This window comes from Glycine max, chromosome 6 (assembly GCF_000004515.6).
Source record: "Glycine max cultivar Williams 82 chromosome 6, Glycine_max_v4.0, whole genome shotgun sequence".
NCBI lineage: Eukaryota > Viridiplantae > Streptophyta > Magnoliopsida > Fabales > Fabaceae > Glycine > Glycine max.
This window is the reverse complement of record NC_038242.2, coordinates 25,701,555-25,718,729: the sequence shown is the minus strand read 5'-3', so window position 1 is coordinate 25,718,729 and position 17,175 is coordinate 25,701,555. Positions and strand designations below refer to the sequence as shown.

At 39.0% G+C, this 17,175-nt stretch overlaps 2 non-coding genes across 2 annotated transcripts; both read left to right on the top strand.

Moving 5' to 3' along the window:
* The first annotated feature begins 3,241 nt into the window (after positions 1–3,241).
* Positions 3,242–3,348, top strand: LOC113002040 (small nucleolar RNA R71). Its single transcript, XR_003267568.1, has one exon. It is a non-coding gene; the product is annotated as a small nucleolar RNA R71 (small nucleolar RNA).
* A 12,635-nt stretch (positions 3,349–15,983) lies between these two features.
* On the top strand, positions 15,984–16,090 carry LOC113002063 (small nucleolar RNA R71). The gene has a single exon (XR_003267591.1). It is a non-coding gene; the product is annotated as a small nucleolar RNA R71 (small nucleolar RNA).
* The last annotated feature ends 1,085 nt before the right edge of the window (positions 16,091–17,175 follow it).

Sequence of the window (17,175 nt, the reverse complement as noted above, 5' to 3'; positions counted from 1 at the left end):
ATTTGATGCATCACACATAAGCTCAAAAGGGGCTGTCCAGTCGGGTGCCTGGATGATGGGGGTGGTAGTCAGCGCTCTTTTGAGGCAATCAAAAGCCTCTTTGCATCTGTCGTTAAAGTCAAACTCCACCTCCTTTTGCAACAAGTTGGACAATGGAAGGGCTACTTTGCTAAAATCCCTTATAAAGCGCCTGTAGAATCCTGCATGACCAAGAAAAGATCGCACCTCTCGCACACAAGAGGGGTAAGGCAATTGTGAAATAACAGAAATTTTTGCAGGATCTACTTCAATACCCTTATTGGAAATAATGTGGCCTAAAACTATACCTTGCTCAACCATAAAATGACATTTTTCAAAATTTAGAACAAGGTTAGTTTCAATGCATCTATTCAAAACTTTTTCCAAACTATTCAAACAACCATCAAAAGAGGATCCATATACAGTGAAATCATCCATAAACACCTCTATGCAATTTTCAAAAAAATCACTGAAAATACTAATCATGCACCGCTGGAAGCTACCAGGGGCATTGCACAGGCCGAAAGGCATCCTCCTATAAGCAAAAGTGCCAAAGGGGCAGGTGAATGTGGTCTTTTCCTGATCCTCAAGAGCAATAGTAATTTGCATATAACCAGAAAAACCATCAAGGAAACAATAGTGGGATTTACCTGCCAGGCGTGCAAGCATCTGGTCAATGAATGGCAGGGGAAAATGGTCCTTTTTGGTAACCTGGTTCAGCCTCCTATAGTCAATGCAGACTCTCCAACTGTTCTGCACCCGAGTAGGAATCAGTTCCTCCTTCTCATTTCTGATCACTGTGAGGCCGGTCTTCTTCGGGACTACCTGGACGGGACTCACCCATTGGCTGTCGGAGATAGGATAAATGATTCCAGCTTGCAAAAGCTTGGTTATCTCCTTCTTCACTACATCAAGAATCACCGGGTTGAGTCTTCTCTGTGGCTGTCTTACTGGTTTAGCTCCATCCTCTAAATTTATTCGATGCATACATGTGGATGGGCTAATACCAGGAATGTCTGCCAGGGTCCAGCCTATAGCCTTCTTATGCTTCTTGAGAACTGACAACAGCTTCTCCTCTTGCTCATCAGCAAGGGAGGCAGATATAATCACTGGAAAACTCTTGCTATCATCCAAGTAAGCGTATTTTAAATTTGATGGCAGAGGCTTCAATTCTGGTGTGGTCGGCTAGACAGTGGTAGAAGGAGATGGTTTCTCAGCCTTTACCTCATAAAGAAATTCAGAGGTATGTGTACTTCCTGAAACATGGTTAGTCCTATCTGACTCTATAAAATCAATCTCAAGAGGTAAAACACCACCACCAGACATGCAATCAATATCACTATCAAATTCACTCTCAAATTCACTCTCAGCATCAAATTCAGACATATGATCAAGTACAATTTCAGACTCAATGCATGAAGAGTGAGAGGCATGCAGATTAGAATAAAGATCAGTCATGTATTCATCAACAACATGGTGAATTATTTCAGCACGAAATACAGAAAGATCTTCAGATGGGTATTTCATAGCATCCAGAATATTAAAATGAACAGTTATATCACCAAACTTCATAGACAGTGTGCTTGCATAAACATCTATCATAGTTCAAGCAGTTTTCATAAAGGGTCTGCCTAGAATGATGGGAACTGATCCTTGAGAAAATCCATCTTCCATATTCAAGATATAAAAATTAACAGGAAAAATCAGTTCACCAACTCTAACTAAGACATCTTCTATGAAACCAACAGGATAGGCAACACTTCTATTAGCTAAATGAATTACCACATCAGTTGACTGCAAGGGACCTAGAGATAGAGAATTAAAAATCGACAGAGGCATAACACTAACAGAGGCTCCTAAATCTAGCATGGCATTGTCAAACTTACTATTCCCTATAATACAAGGTATGCTGAATGTACCTGGATCTTTGCATTTTTCAGGAATTTGAGGAACAGATTTACCAATCAATGCGGAGACATTTCGGCCCATGCTAATTCGTTCACTTCCTTTAAGCTTCCGCTTATTAGTGCACAGCTCCTTCAAGAATTTGGTATATCTTGGAATTTGCTTTATTGCATCCAACAGAGGTATGTTTACCTCTACTTTTCTAAACGTTTCCAAGATCTCTTTCTCTGCCTCTTCCATTTTTTTGTTGGAAACTGCTCTTGGAGGGAATGGAAGAGGGGGAATGTGCTGCTTCTGCAAATCAGAATTACCTGTGGAAGAAGATTCACCTGCACAGAAATTGTTAGGTAAATTTTTGTCATCACCTTTCTCTGGAGTAGAGTGAAGTTTGGCAGGTTCATTTGCAGATGAGGAAGGTGCTACGGGTTGAGGTCCTTGACACTGCTTTCCCGACCTCAATGAAATGGCACTGACATTTTTGGGATTTTGGACAGCTTGAGAAGGCAGCTTGTCAGAATTCTGGGACTGTTGTTGATTCAATTGGGTAGCCAATTGTCCCATCTGATTGGTTAAGCTATTAATGAAGGCTCTGGTCTCTTGCTGAAACTGCATGTTCTGCATAGTCATTTGCCTCACAAGCTCTTCGAGGGAAGGTTGTGGAGGGGCCTCAACTGTTGGCTGTTTCTGGGGTTGTTGCTGCTATTGGATTGGTGGAGGAATGTATGGTCTGCTTGGGCCAGCAGCATTTTGGAAGGAAGGAGCAGACTGCTGTTGTTGTTGCTGAGGGCTGGACCATCTGAGGTTAGGGTGATTCCTCCATCCAGGGTTGTATCTGTTGCTGGAGAGGTCATAATTGTTCTACTGTGGTTGATTTTGCTACTGAGGTTGAGGAGGTCTATTGTAAATATTTGCAGCATAAGCTTCAGGCTGCTCAATTGCTCCAGGTTGCTGCATGGAAGGGCAAAGGTCTGTATGGTGGTCAGCAAAGGAGCACAAACCACAAACCCTTGTGACATGTACAGATTTCTTATTCAAGGCCAGCTGGGTTACCAAGTTAACCAATGCATCCAGTTTGCCTTCAAGCTTCTTAGTTTCAGATGATGCAGATGGGTTTGTAGCTACCTCATGTACTCCTCTAATGACTATGGCATCATTTCTGGCGCTAAACTGCTGGGAGTTGGAGGCCATCTTCTCAATTAAATTTCTGGCTTCAGCAGGAGTCATGTCTCCAAGGGCTCCACCACTGGCAGCATCTATCATACTTCTCTCCATATTACTGAGTCCTTCATAAAAATATTGGAGAAGAAGCTGTTCTGAAATCTGATGGTGGGGGCAACTGGCACATAGTTTCTTAAATCTCTCCCAGTACTCATACAAGCTCTCTCCACTGAGTTGTCTAATACCTGAGATATCCTTCCTGATGGTTGTGGTCCTGGAAGCAGGGAAATTTTTTTCTAAGAATACTCTCTTAAGGTCATCCCAGCTCGTGATGGACCTTGGAGCAAGGTAATACAGCCAATCCTTTGCCACTCCCTCTAATGAATGAGGAAAAGCCTTCAGAAATATGTGATCCTCTTGGACATCTGGGGGTTTCATGGTGGAACAGACAATGTGAAATGCTTTCAAATGTTTGTGCGGGTCTTCACCTGCAAGGCCATGAAACTTGGGAAGCAAATGAATCAGTCCAGTTTTAAGAACATATGGGACATCCTCATCAGGGTATTGGATGCACAAGCTTTCGTAGGTGAAATCAGGTGCAGCCATTTCCCTTAGAGTTCTCTCACGGGGTGGAGGTTGTGCCATGTTCTCAGAATGTGCAAAATCAGAATGCTCAGAATCAGAATGCTCAAAATTATAATGCTCAAGATCAGGATGTTCAAAATCACCAATAACAGAATGCACAGATTCACCAGTAATGGAATGCTCAGAATGATCAAAAGGTATAAAATAATGCCTAACTAATCTATGAAATGTCCTATCTATCTCAGGATCAAAGGGTTGTAAGTTAGATGGATTGCCTCTAGTCATACACTACATTCAGCATGCACACAACTAGTTGCCTTGTCATGTAAATAAATGTGTAGGTTTGAACTACAGCTACCCTCAAATGATATCCAAATGACTTGAACTTTTGTGAGCAACCTTATAAAATGATGAGAAGATAGCACAAAAAATTTCAGACAAAAATTCAAAGTCTAACTATGAAAGCTAAAATTGGTAGGTTAAGAAAAATAAGTGAATAAAACTTGAAAAATAAAAAACTTTTGACAGAATCGCTTTTTTTGGACGATGGAGACCTCAGCCAGCCTATGGCGGGCTGCCACGACGTAGGAAATTTTTTTCTACCCCAAATGCATATATAATAATTGCAATTCTGATAACCGGAGCAAAAGTTATGGCCGTTTGAAGTTTTGACAAACACAAAATTTGCTAGTTTTTTGGAACTTTCAAATCTGACCAAACTAAAGGCTCTAAATATTTTTCCCACAAAATATGGATTAAAATAAGTTACCACAAAAAAATTCAGCCAAAAATAACAACCCTAGCTACTAAAACAAAAAATCTCAAATAATTCAGCATGGGTGGTCGCTAAATTCCGTCTCTAATTGATTTCTACTACTACTTTGTTTTGCCGCAAGCACACAAGACTAGCAAAACACCCAAGACTGAAACAGGGGAAACGCTTAATGGGAAAACGGAAACAGAACACACATTAAACAAAATACCAGGACACTAAACAACACTAGGACACTAAACGCTTAATGGGATTAAACACACAACACTAGCTAGCTATTATGAACCTTTGGACACTGCTCCCCGGCAACGGCACCAAATTTGATCGAGGCCGTACCCGAATCAAATAAACATGAAAATGCAGTAACTAGGAAGTGATCCTAGGTCGTTCCCCAACGAGCAGTGACAAACCAAATGTTCATAATATACTTGCAGTAACAGTAACAGTAACGATTGGGGGGGGGGGGGGTTGTTTGTTTTGTGATTAAAGAGCAGAACAAGTAAACTGGAATACGAAACTACTAATATTAAAAACGGGTTGTTTCCTCTGATTCAGAAGCCATTCTCTTATCCTGGGTTATGGAGAATTTGTCCCTAACAGTCAACCACTTAATCCAACCCTATTTCAATTTATTAAGCGAAAATCAACTTAGGGTTTTCAATACGTGATTAGGCACCACATACACCAGTTAGCCCTTCGTCCATTAAGCATGAATGCAAGTTAGGCTCAGAGGCAATTAATCGAACACGAAGCGTGCACTGATTAATATTCACGAATTTGGGATAACTGGTGAAGGGAAAACTGCCAGGAAACCACATTACAAGCGAAACCTCAAAGAGAGTTGGGCTTCGTCCTCAAAAGGAAACAACACCAAAAAATCTAGCCTTCCATGGATTCAAACAGAAAACGCAAATGAAACATGAAGCAGAAACGTAAATGAACAAAAACGTAAATGAGAGTAGAAGAAGAAGCAAGAACGAAATTGTAATTAGAAACAGAAAACGTAAAATTGCATTACGTGAACAGTAGCATTAAGCAGAAAAATGAAAACCCTAAAACAAAAGCTCTGAATAATGAATAGCATAACAGAGTGCCTTGCACGAATCCCAAGGCTGCTATTTAAAAAGAGTCACTCAAAGTCACTGGGCCTTATTACAATACTCTGGCCCAAAACGAAATAAACACTGAACAACATAAAATAAAATTGCGAAATTTCCTAATTAACTAAGGTAAGCGCTGCTTAATTTGCCCTCTTCAAGTCCATAACCAAAATCCGGATTAAGCCCAATGTTTCATTAATTCCTGAAATTAGATTAAAAACATCAAATTAGCTAAATGAGCCCAAATAATAAAACTGCCTGATTAATTGACAATTAAGACCAATCAGTAATTAAAATGGTGTAAAAAGGGTTTAGAAAATAGAAGAAAATGATGGCACATCACACATCAAAACCCCCCATACTTAGCCTTTTGCACTCTTGGGCAAAATGAAACAAAGAACAAAATCCAAGGATATCAAAGAGAGACAAACAAAAACATTTACATATTTTTCAATGAACATCAAGGAATGAAAGGAATGGGTAACATCTAACATGAAGAGATCCAAAGAGTCAAGACATTCGTGAAAATCATCCAAGCAACCCAATCATGGCAAAATAGTTAATCAACTCAAGAAAGAAAAGTGATAAAGCCTCACAAGATATACACTCTATCTCTCAAGTGTCTAGGCTACTGTTTACCCTCAAAGCACCCATGAAAACCAACACCACATAAACTTGGCAAGATTCTAAAATTGACAATCAACCCATAAACACAAGCACATGAGGATCAAAAGGTCTTTTAAGGTTGCAATGGGGCCAAGGACAAGGTAGGGAAAATTATGGAATAAGTAGCTAAATCCCAAAGGAATAGAGGAGCAATGGGGAATAAGTGCATATTAAGAAAAAATAAGAAAACCTAAAGATAAAATTTGAACGCAAAGAGTAGAGCCAAGAGTCTCATCATTCTTTTTCCATTTAAGATCTTATTCACTCAACTTTATTTCTTTTCTTTTCCCTTTTTTCGAATTGATTCAACTAATTTTTTTTTGAACTGTTGCATTTGAGAAATAGCATATCATTCAGCATGTCCAACATTTAACCAGTATACAATGTACATCAAGTATGGCCCAAAATACATCATGAAGCATAGCCAACAAAATATGTTATCCAACAAAATCCCCCACACTTATTCCCAAAACAATTCCTAAGCTCCAAAATTCCTTAAGGGTAAGGTGATATCATGGTTTTTCACTTAAGGCTTGTAGTGAGCTTCAAAACAAGGAAAGGGAAACAAGGCTCTAAAGGGCTATCAAAGGAATTAATTCAAGGTAAGTCCATTTGGCTAGAGGCTTATAAGAACAAAATTGCCTAAATCATTTCCAAATATGCATGTGAATTAGGAAGCATCAACAAGAATCAAGCCAAGGCTATTGTGCAAGCAATCAATGGGGCAAAACACACCAAAAGATTATGATGATGGATGGCTCAAATTCTCACAAAGGTAAACTTATCACTTTCAAATTGAGCATTCAAAACTATCATGACATGTTGAGGAAAAACAAGGATTTCAAATCACAAAATGTCAAGAGACTTTCATTTTCAAAACAATTACCCATTTCTCGAACATATCCTATAATTCAAAGAAAAATATGCAAAGTTGTACATGCAAACAGAATTGACCTAAAATATTAAACTAGAAACCCAACAAAACTAACAAAATTAACAAAACCAACAAAACTAGCAAAACCAAAGAACACTCCCCCCCCCCCCCATACTTAAACAACACATTGTCCTCAATGTAGCACAAGTAAAAGATTAAAAGCAATTAAACCATCAAATAGAATCGGACAAATGTAATAAAATCAAAGAAGGAGATACGAAAAGAAAAACTCCCTAAGTCATGGTGGAGGAAGAGTAGGGTGGAGTAAGGAAGTCTCTTCCACCACTACGTCCACTAAAGAAGGGTTTGTGAGAAATGGCTTAAGTCGGTGTCCATTGACCTTGAAGCTCTTGTTTGTGGAGTCGCTTTTGATATCAACTGTACCATAAGGAAAAACATTAGTAAAAACAAAAGGACCAATCCACTTAGACCTCAACTTACCACTCATGAGTCCAAGCCTAGAATTATACAACAACACTTTTTGCCCAACCATGAAGTCCTTCTTAATTATCATGCTATCATGGAACTTCTTGGTCTTTTCTTTGTAGAACTTGGCATTCTCATACGCTTCTAGGCAGGGATCTCATCTAACTCACTCAATTGCAACTTTCTTTCTTCACCAACTTGATCCATAGAGAAGTTGCTGGTCTTCACTGCCCAGTATGCTTTGTGCTCAATCTCCACTGGAAGATGACATGCCATTCCAAAGACAACCCAATAAGGAGACATTCATATGGATGCTTTGTAGGCAGTCCTATGTGCCCAAAGAGCATCATCTATCCTAGATCTCCAATCTTTCCTGCTTGGCTGCATAATCTTCTCTAAAATTCTCTTGATCTCCCTGTTAGAAATTTTTGCCTGTCCATTGGTTTGGGGGTGGTATGGTGTGGATACCCTGTGTATGACCCTGTACTTTTTAAGCAAGGCATGCGTTGATTTGTTGCAAAAATGGGTTCCTTGATCACTAACGATTGCTTTAGGTACTCCAAACCTGCAAAACAGATTAGATCTGACAAAATCTGTAACAACCTTAGCATCATTAGTTCTAGTGGGCTTGGCTTCCACCTATTTTGAAACATAATCAACTGCAAGGAGAATGTAAACATAACCAAAAGAGACAGGAAAAGGGCCCATGAAATCTATGCCCCAGACATCAAACACCTCACAGAATAACATAGGTTGCTGAGGCATTTGTTGTCACCATGTAAGTGTATTTCCTGCTCTCTGACACTGCTCACAAGTGCTACAGATCTTCCACGCATCTTTAAAGATGGTGGGCCAATAAAAGCCACTGTCAAGCACTTTGCGAGCTGTCCTTTGAACACCCAGATGACTCCCAGTGCGGGAGAATGACAAAACTGCAGGACTGAGTCAGTCTCATGATCTGGAATGCATCGTCTAATGACTTGATCACTGCACAATTTCCACAAGTAGGGGTCATCTCAAATAGCTTAGCATCACTTTTAATTTTATCCTTTTGAGTCTTAGATGCTAAGGGAGGAAAAACAGAAGCAACTAAATAATTGACAATGTTAGCAAACCAGGGAGTAGAAAAAGAATAAAAAATACTATACAATATATACAAATGATCATCTGGGAAATCATCCCGAATGGGTGAATCCTCATCAGACACACGTTCGATCCGACTCAAGTGATCAGCAACTAAATTTTGTGCTCTGCTCCTATCACGGATCTCCAAGTCAAACTCCTGGAGCCAGAGCATCCATCAGATTAATCTAGGCTTTGAATCAACTTTCTTCAACAAGTACTTTAGAGCTGCATGGTCAGTATAAACAATAATGCGAGTACCAAGCAAATAAGAGTGAAATTTTTCAAGAGCAAAAACTATGGCTAGTAGCTCTTTCTCAGTAGTAGTATAATTCGCTTGGGTAGCATCTAAAGTCCTATAAGCATAATATATCACCCTAGGCAATTTTTCAATTTTCTGAGCAAGGACAGCCCCCAATGCATAATTTGATGCATCAAACATAAGCTCAAAAGGGGCTGTCCAGTCGGGTGCCTGGATGATGGGGGTGGTAGTCAGTGCTCTTTTGAGGTAATCAAAAGCCTCTTTGCATTTATCATTAAAGTCAAACTCCACCTCCTTTTGCAACAAGTTGGATAGTGGAAGGGCTACTTTACTAAAATCTCTTATAAAGTGCCTGTAGAATTCTGCATGACCAAGAAAAGATCGCACCTCTCGCATGCAAGAGGGGTAAGGCAATTGTAAAATAACATAAATTTGTGCAGGATCTACTTCAATACCCTTATTGGAAATAATGTGGCCTAAAACTATACCTTGCTCAACCATAAAATGACATTTTTCAAAATTTAGAACAAGGTTAGTTTCAGTGCATCTATTTAAAACCTTTTCCAGACTATCCAAACAAATATCAAAAGAGGATTCATATACAGTGAAATCATCCATAAACACCTCCAAGAAATTTTCTAAAAAATCACTAAAAATACTGATCATGCACCACTAGAAGGTACCAGGGGCATTGCACAGGCCGAAAGGCATCCTCCTATAGGAAAAAGTGCAGAAGGGGCAAGTGAATGTGGTATTTTCCTGATCCTCAGGAGCAATAGTGATTTGCATATAACCAGAAAAACTATCAAGGAAGCAGTAGTGAGATTTACCTGCCAGGCGTTCAAGCATCTGGTCAATGAATGACTTCAATTTGTGTTATCTTTCCTTTTATTTTACGTTCTTACGTCTTTTTATGCCTGTCGCAACGTGCCCTATTGCGGGAGAGTGAGGCGAGGCTCACGGGTGCGCTCTCCAAAAGGAGGAAAGATGCGCGGAGTCACCACCAACACTTATTTGTGGAAAACGTCGGAAAAACCGAAGGAAACCGGTCAAAATGAAAATCCTAAGTTTGGGAGTTGTATTTACGTTTGAGGAAGGTATTAGCACCTCTCACGTTCGTCTCGAAGGACAACAGCCTATTTTTTAGAATTGTGGAAATTGTATTACCTTAACTTTTATTTCTTTTTATTTTTTGAGGTCGACAAAAGCGGGGCTTTTGCTCCTACGTACCCTCCATCGAAGAGGAAATCAAACCTACATAGTTCTTTCTTAAGAGTGAATCAAGTGATTCTTTTTACTTTGAAAGGTGATCATTTTAAGGCGTTGGACCTTAAAAATGATCTATTTACTTGATAAGGAAAACTGAAATGATAAATTTTCAAACCCCATTTAATGACCCTTTTTTGTGGACGAGCTTGACTAGGCGAGTTGATTTTAGCCTTAGTTTCACTTTAGTTATTAGTCAATTCGATTAAGAATGAGAAATCCCAAAGAGAAAACGTCCGATTGATTTTTCGCTTCATTTTACTAAAAGGTATTTTTTTTATTATTATATTATTATTTTACCTCTTTTTTTATTTCCAACGTGGTTACGGCACGAACGAATGGTCGGAATTCATTTTAACAGAAATTAACGGATGATACAATTCAAATGATCGGTGGAAATTTATTTTATTTTTAGATTAGGCGAGAAACGACTTAAATAAATGACTGAAGCACGTCAAAAGGGGGTATAGAAAGCGAATGAAAACGAGAATAAAAGTACGTGAAACAAAATATGGACCACCACAGGTACATAGAATGAATTAAAAAGCTCGGTTTGAGGTACTTATCAGTTGAAGACTGAAGAAAACGAAGAACGAACGATGAATGTCGAGGAACGGTTGAAAATCTTCGCATAATTACTCACGAAAACGTTACGGAAGCGCCTTAGCTTGGATTTTCTTCACGGAAACAATTTTTCTCAGCAATTTCGAGAGAATAACAAGTGCCAAGAAGGCTGACCCCTTTTCTTCTTCACTCCTCCCCCTATTTATAGCAAAATAGGGGAGGAGCTTGCCACCCAGCTCGCCCAGGCGAGCAAGGTTGCTTCCTCCAGAAGCAACCGCCTTTTGGAGGAAGAAACTGGAAGGCCCAAGTGGGCCTCATTGCTATTTGTACCCCCTTTTTTACTAAATGCACCCCCTTTACCTTTTTGGTAATTCTTTTTCCGTAACGTTACAAAACTTTATGAGTTTCATAATTATACTTATTTTCCTTCCGCAAGGTTACGAATCCTTACGGATTATGTACTTACTCTTTTTTAGCTTTCGAAGAAGTTACGGAAACTCACGGATTGCGCAAAAACACCTCCTTTTGATTTCCGTCACATTACGGAATTTCACCAATCGCATAAGCCTGCTTCCTTTTGATTTCCGGCACTTCTCGGGACTTCACATATTGTGCAACAAAGGGTGCCAAGTATCTCGAAGTGGCCAATCAAAGGTTGCATATCATCAAATAATAATCCCCGGACGAAATTAGGGTATGACAATGCCTTTTTATATATTTTTTTTATTTTTTTTGTGGTCGACAAGGGTGCTTCCCTTTGCTCCTACATATTCCTCAATTGCGATGAGAAAATCAGACCTACGTAGTTCTTTTGTGAACAAAGCGTTTTGGTTAAGTTATTTTTTATCCTTTTTTGCGAGATATGTTTGTATTTGAACGAAAGGTCATTTAAGGCGTTGGACAATTAGACAATCTTTCGATTCTTTTTTAAAAGTGAGAAAACATGAAGGCATTGGACCATTAATGATTTCTTTATTTTTGAAAGAGGTAACAAAGTTACATACTGATTTTAGGCTTTTTAGAAAACTACACTTAACCAATAAAACTGGAAAAGACCATTTCAAGGCATTGGACCTTTGAAAATGGCTTTTTTAGGCGATGACAAAAGTTTGGTTTATGAATTGATTTTAGACTTAGTTTCACTTTGGTTATTAGTCAATTCAATTAAGAAAGAAAAACCCCAAAGAGAAACGTTCGATTGATTTTTTTGTTTTATTTTACTAAAAGATATGTTTTGATTATTATATTATTATTTTACCTCTTTTTGGTTTCCAACGTGGTTACGGCATGATCGAACGGTCGGATTTCATTTTAACAGAAATTAACGGATATTACAATTCAAAGGATCGGTGGAAATTTATTTTATTTTTTGATTACGCGAGAAAATGACTTAAGTAAATGACTAAAGCACGTCAAAAGGGGGTACGGAAAGTAAATGAAACAAAAATAAAAGTACGCGAAAAAAATCAAGACCACTAAGGGTACATAGAATGAATTGAAAAGTTCGATTTCGGGAACTTACCGGTTGAAGACCGAAGAACGAACGAAGAACGTCGAAGAACGGTTGAAAATCTTCGCGAAATCACCCATGGAAACGTTACGGAAGCGGCTCGGCTTGGATTTTCTTCACGGAAACAATTTTTTTCACTAATTTCAAGTGATCTCAAAATACCAGGAGGACTGAACATTTTTCTCCTTCACTCCTTCCCCTATTTATAGGAAAATAGGGGAGGAGTTTGCCACCCAGCTCGCCCAGGCGAGCTAGGTTGCTTCCTCCAGAAGCAACCGCCTTCTGGAGGAACATCCTCGAAGGCCCAAGTGGGCCTAGTTGCTATTTGAACCCCCATTTTTACTAAGTACACCTCCCTTGCCCTTTTTTGGTGATTCTTTTTTCGTAACGTTACGAAACTTTACGAATTTCGTAACGACACTTGTTTTCTTTCCGTAAGGTTACGAAACCTTATGGGCCATCTAATTACTCCTTTTTTAGCTTTCGGAATGTTACGAAAACTCACGGATTGTGTAACAATACTTCCTTTTGATTTCCAACATGTTACGGAATTTCTCGAATTGCGTAACAATGCTTCCTTTTGATTTTCGACATGTCTCAGAACTTCACGAATTGCGTAACGATGGGTGCCAAGTACCTCGAAATGGTCAAACGAAAGTTGCATGCCACCAAACAATGGTCCCCGGATGAAATTAGGGTATGACACTAAATATAAAATTTTAAACGCAAAGAGTAGAGCCAAAAGTCTCGTCATTCTTTTTCCATTTAACCCATATACAATGTACATCAGTATGGCCCAAAAATACATCATGAAGCATAGCCAACAAAACATGTTATCCAACAACCCCCCCCCCCCCCCCCACACACACACACACACTTATTCCCAAAACAATTCCACAGCTCCAAAATTCCTTAGGGGTAAGGTGATATCATGGTTTTTCACTTAAGGCTTGTAGTGAGCTTCAAAACAAGGAAAGGGAAACAAGGCTCAAAAGGGCTATCAAAGGAATTAATTCAAGGTAGGTCCATTTGGCTAGAGGCTTATAAGAACAAAATTGCCTAAATCATTTCCAAATATGCATGTGAATTAGGAAGCATCAATAAGAATCAAGCCAAGGCTATTGTGCAAGCAATCAATGGGGCAAAACACACCAAAAGATTATGATGATGGATGGCTCAAATTCTCACAAAGGTAAACTTATCACTTCCAAATTGAGCTTTCAAAACTATCATGACATGTAGAGGAAAAACAAGTGTTCTGAACCCGAGTAGGAATCAGCTCCTCCTTCTCATTTTTTTTAACACGGTGAGGTCGATTTTCTTCGGGACTACCGGGACGGGACTCACCCATTGGCTGTCGGAGATAGGATAAATGATTTTAGCTTGCAAAAGCTTGGTTACCTCCTTCTTCACTACATCAAGAATCACCAGGTTGAGTTTTCTCTGTGGTTGTCTTACTGGTTTAGCCCCATCCTCCAAATTTATTTGATGCATACATGTGGATGGGCTAATACCAGGAATGTCCACCAGGGTCCAGCCTATAGCCTTCTTATGCTTCTTGAGAACTGATAACAACTTCTCTTCTTGCTCATCAGCAAGGGAGACAGATATAATTACTGGAAAACTTTTGCTATCATCCAAGTAAGCATATTTTAAATTTGATGGCAGAGGCTTCAATTCTGGTGTGGCCTGTTGGATAGTGGTAGAAAAAGATGGTTTCTCAGCCTGTACCTCATAAAGAAAGTCAAAAGTATGTGTACTTCCTGAAACATGGTTAGTTCTATCTGACTCTAGAAAATCAATCTCGAGAGGCAAAACATCACCAGACATGTAATCAATATCAATTTCAGATTCACTCTCAGCATCAAATTCAGACATATGATCAAGTACAAATTCAGATTCAATGCATGAAGAGTGACAGGCATGCAGATTAGAATGAAGATCAATCATGTATTCATCAACAACATGGTCAATTATTTCAGCACGAAATACAGAAAGATCTTCAGGTGGGTGTTTCATAGTATCAAGAATATTAAAATGAACAGTTATATTACCAAACTCCATAGGTAGTGTGCATGCATATACATCTATCTTAGTTCTAGTAGTTTTCATAAAAGGTCTGCCTAGAATGATGAGAATTGATCCTTTTGAAAATCCCTCCTCCATATTCAAAATATAAAAATCAAAGGGAAAATCAGTTCACCAACTCTGACTAAGACATCCTCTATGAAACAAGCAGGATAGGCAACACTTCTATTAACTAAATGAATTACCACATCAGTTGACTGGAAGGGACCAAGAGATAGAGAATTAAAAATAGACAGAGGCATAACACTAACAGAAGCTCCTAAATCTAGCATGGCATTGTCAAACTTATTGTTCCCTATAATACAAGGTATGTTGAATGTACTTGGATCTTTACAATTTTCAGGTATTTGGGGATCAGATTTACCAATCAATGCGGAGACATTTCTGCCCATACTAATTCTTTCACTTCCTTTAAGCTTCCGCTTATTAGTACACAACTCTTTCAAGAATTTAGCATATCTTGGAATTTGCTTTATTGCATCCAGCAGAGGTATGTTTACCTTTACTTTTCTAAATGTTTCCAAGATCTCCTTCTCTGCCTCTTCCATTTTTTTGTTGGAAATTGCTCTTGGAGGGAATGGAAGAGGGATATGCTGCTTCTGTAAATCAATATTACTAGTGGAAGATTCACCTGCATAGAAATTGTTAGGTAACTTACTCTTTAAATTTTTGTCATCATTTGCGAATGAGGAAGATGTTGCTAGTTGAGGTCCTTGACACAGCTTTCCCAACCTCAATGCAATGGCACTCACATTTTTGGGATTCAGGACAGATTGAGAAGGTAATCTGTCAGAATTCTGGGACTGTTGTTGATTTAACTGTGAGGCCAATTGTCCTATCTGATTAGTTAAGCTCTGAATGGAGACTCTGGTCTCTTGTTGAAACTGCATGTTTTGCATAGTCATTTGCCTCACAAGTTCTTCAAGGGAAGGTTGCGGAGGAGCCTCAACTGTTTGTTGTTTCTGGGGTTGTTGTTGTTGTTGTTGCTGGATTTGTGGAGGAATGTATGGTCTGCTTGGGCCAGCAGCATTCTAAAAATAAGGTTGTTTTTGTTGTTGCTGCTGTTGTTGTGAAGGATTCGACCATTTAAGGTTGGGATGAATCCTCCACCCGAGATTGTACCTATTGCTGGAGAGGTCATAATTGTTCTGTTGTGGCTGATTTTGCTACTGAGGTTGAGGAGGTCTATTGTAGATGTTTGTAGCATAAGCTTCAGGCTGTTCAATTGCTTCAGATTGCTGCACAGAAGGGCAAAGGTATGTGTTGTGGTCGCCAGAGGAGCATAAACCACAGAGTTTGGCGACAGGAGCAGATTTTTGATTAATAGCTAGTTGGGTTACCAGGTTAACCAAGGCATCAAGTTTACCTTCAAGCTTCTTAGTCTCAACTGATGAAGATGAATTCGTGGCTACTTCATGCACTCCTCTAATGACAATAGCATCACTTCTGGCACTAAATTGCTGGGAGTTTGAAGCCATCTTCTCAATTAAATTTCTGGCTTCAGCAGGAGTCATGTCTCCAAGGGCTCCACCACTAGCAGCATCTATCATACGTCTCTCCATGTTACTAAGTCCTTCATAAAAATATTGGAGAAGAAGCTCTCAAAAATCTGGTGGTGAGGGCAATTGGAACATAGTTTCTTAAATCTCTCCCAATATTCATATAAGCTCTCTCCACTGAGTTGCCTAATTCCTTAAATATCTTTTCTGATGGTCGTGGTCCTGGAAGCAGGGAAAATGTTTTCTAAGAGCAAGGTAATATAGCCAGTCCTTTGCCACTCCCTCTAAAGAATGAGGAAAAGCCTTCAGAAATATGTGATCCTCCTGGACATCTAGGGATTTCATGGTGGAGCAAACAATATGGAATTCTTTAAGATGTTTGTGCGGGTCTTCACCTGCAAGGCCATGAAACTTTGGAAGCAAATGGATCAGTCCAGTTTTAAGAACATATGGGACATCCTCATCATGGTATTGGATGCACAAGCTTTCGTAGGTGAAATCAGGTGTAACCATTTCCCTTCGAGTCCTCTCACGGGGTGGAGGTTGTGCCATGTTCTCAGAATGTTCAAAATCAGAATGTTGAAAACTATAATGCTCAAAATCAGGATGTTCAAAATTACCAATCACAAAATGCTCAGTCACACCAATAACAGAATGCTCAGGATGCTCAAAAGGCACAAAATGATGCCTAGCTAATCTATGAAATGCCTCTAGTCATACAGTACATTAAGCATGCACAACTAGTTGCCTTCTTATGCAAGTAACAGTGTAGGTTTGAACTACAGCTATCCTCAAATGATATCCAAATGGCTTGAAATTTTATGAGCAACACCCTAAAATCATGAAAAGATGGCACAAAAATTTTCAGGCAAAAATTCAAAGTCTAACTATGGAAACTACCTAAGGAAAGTTTAGAAAAATAAAACAATAAAACTTGAAAAATAAAATAAAAAAAAACTAGTAAACAGGCGATTTTGGCTAGCTAGAGACCTCATCCAGCCTTTGGTAGGCTGCCATGGTATGTGAAATTTTTTTCTACCCCAAATACATATATAATAATAGTCATTCTGATACCTAGAGCAAAAGTTATGGTCGTTTGAAGTTTTGGTAAACACAAGTTCTCAAATTGTTTTGAATCTCTCAAATCAGGGCACCACAAGTGTTCCTGGTATTTTTCACACAAAATATGAGTCAAAAGAACCTACCACACCAAAAATCAGTCAAAAATAACAACCCTAACTATCAAAACAAAAATCGCTAATTAAATTGTCAGCAACAATCACTAATTCAGTTGCTAAGG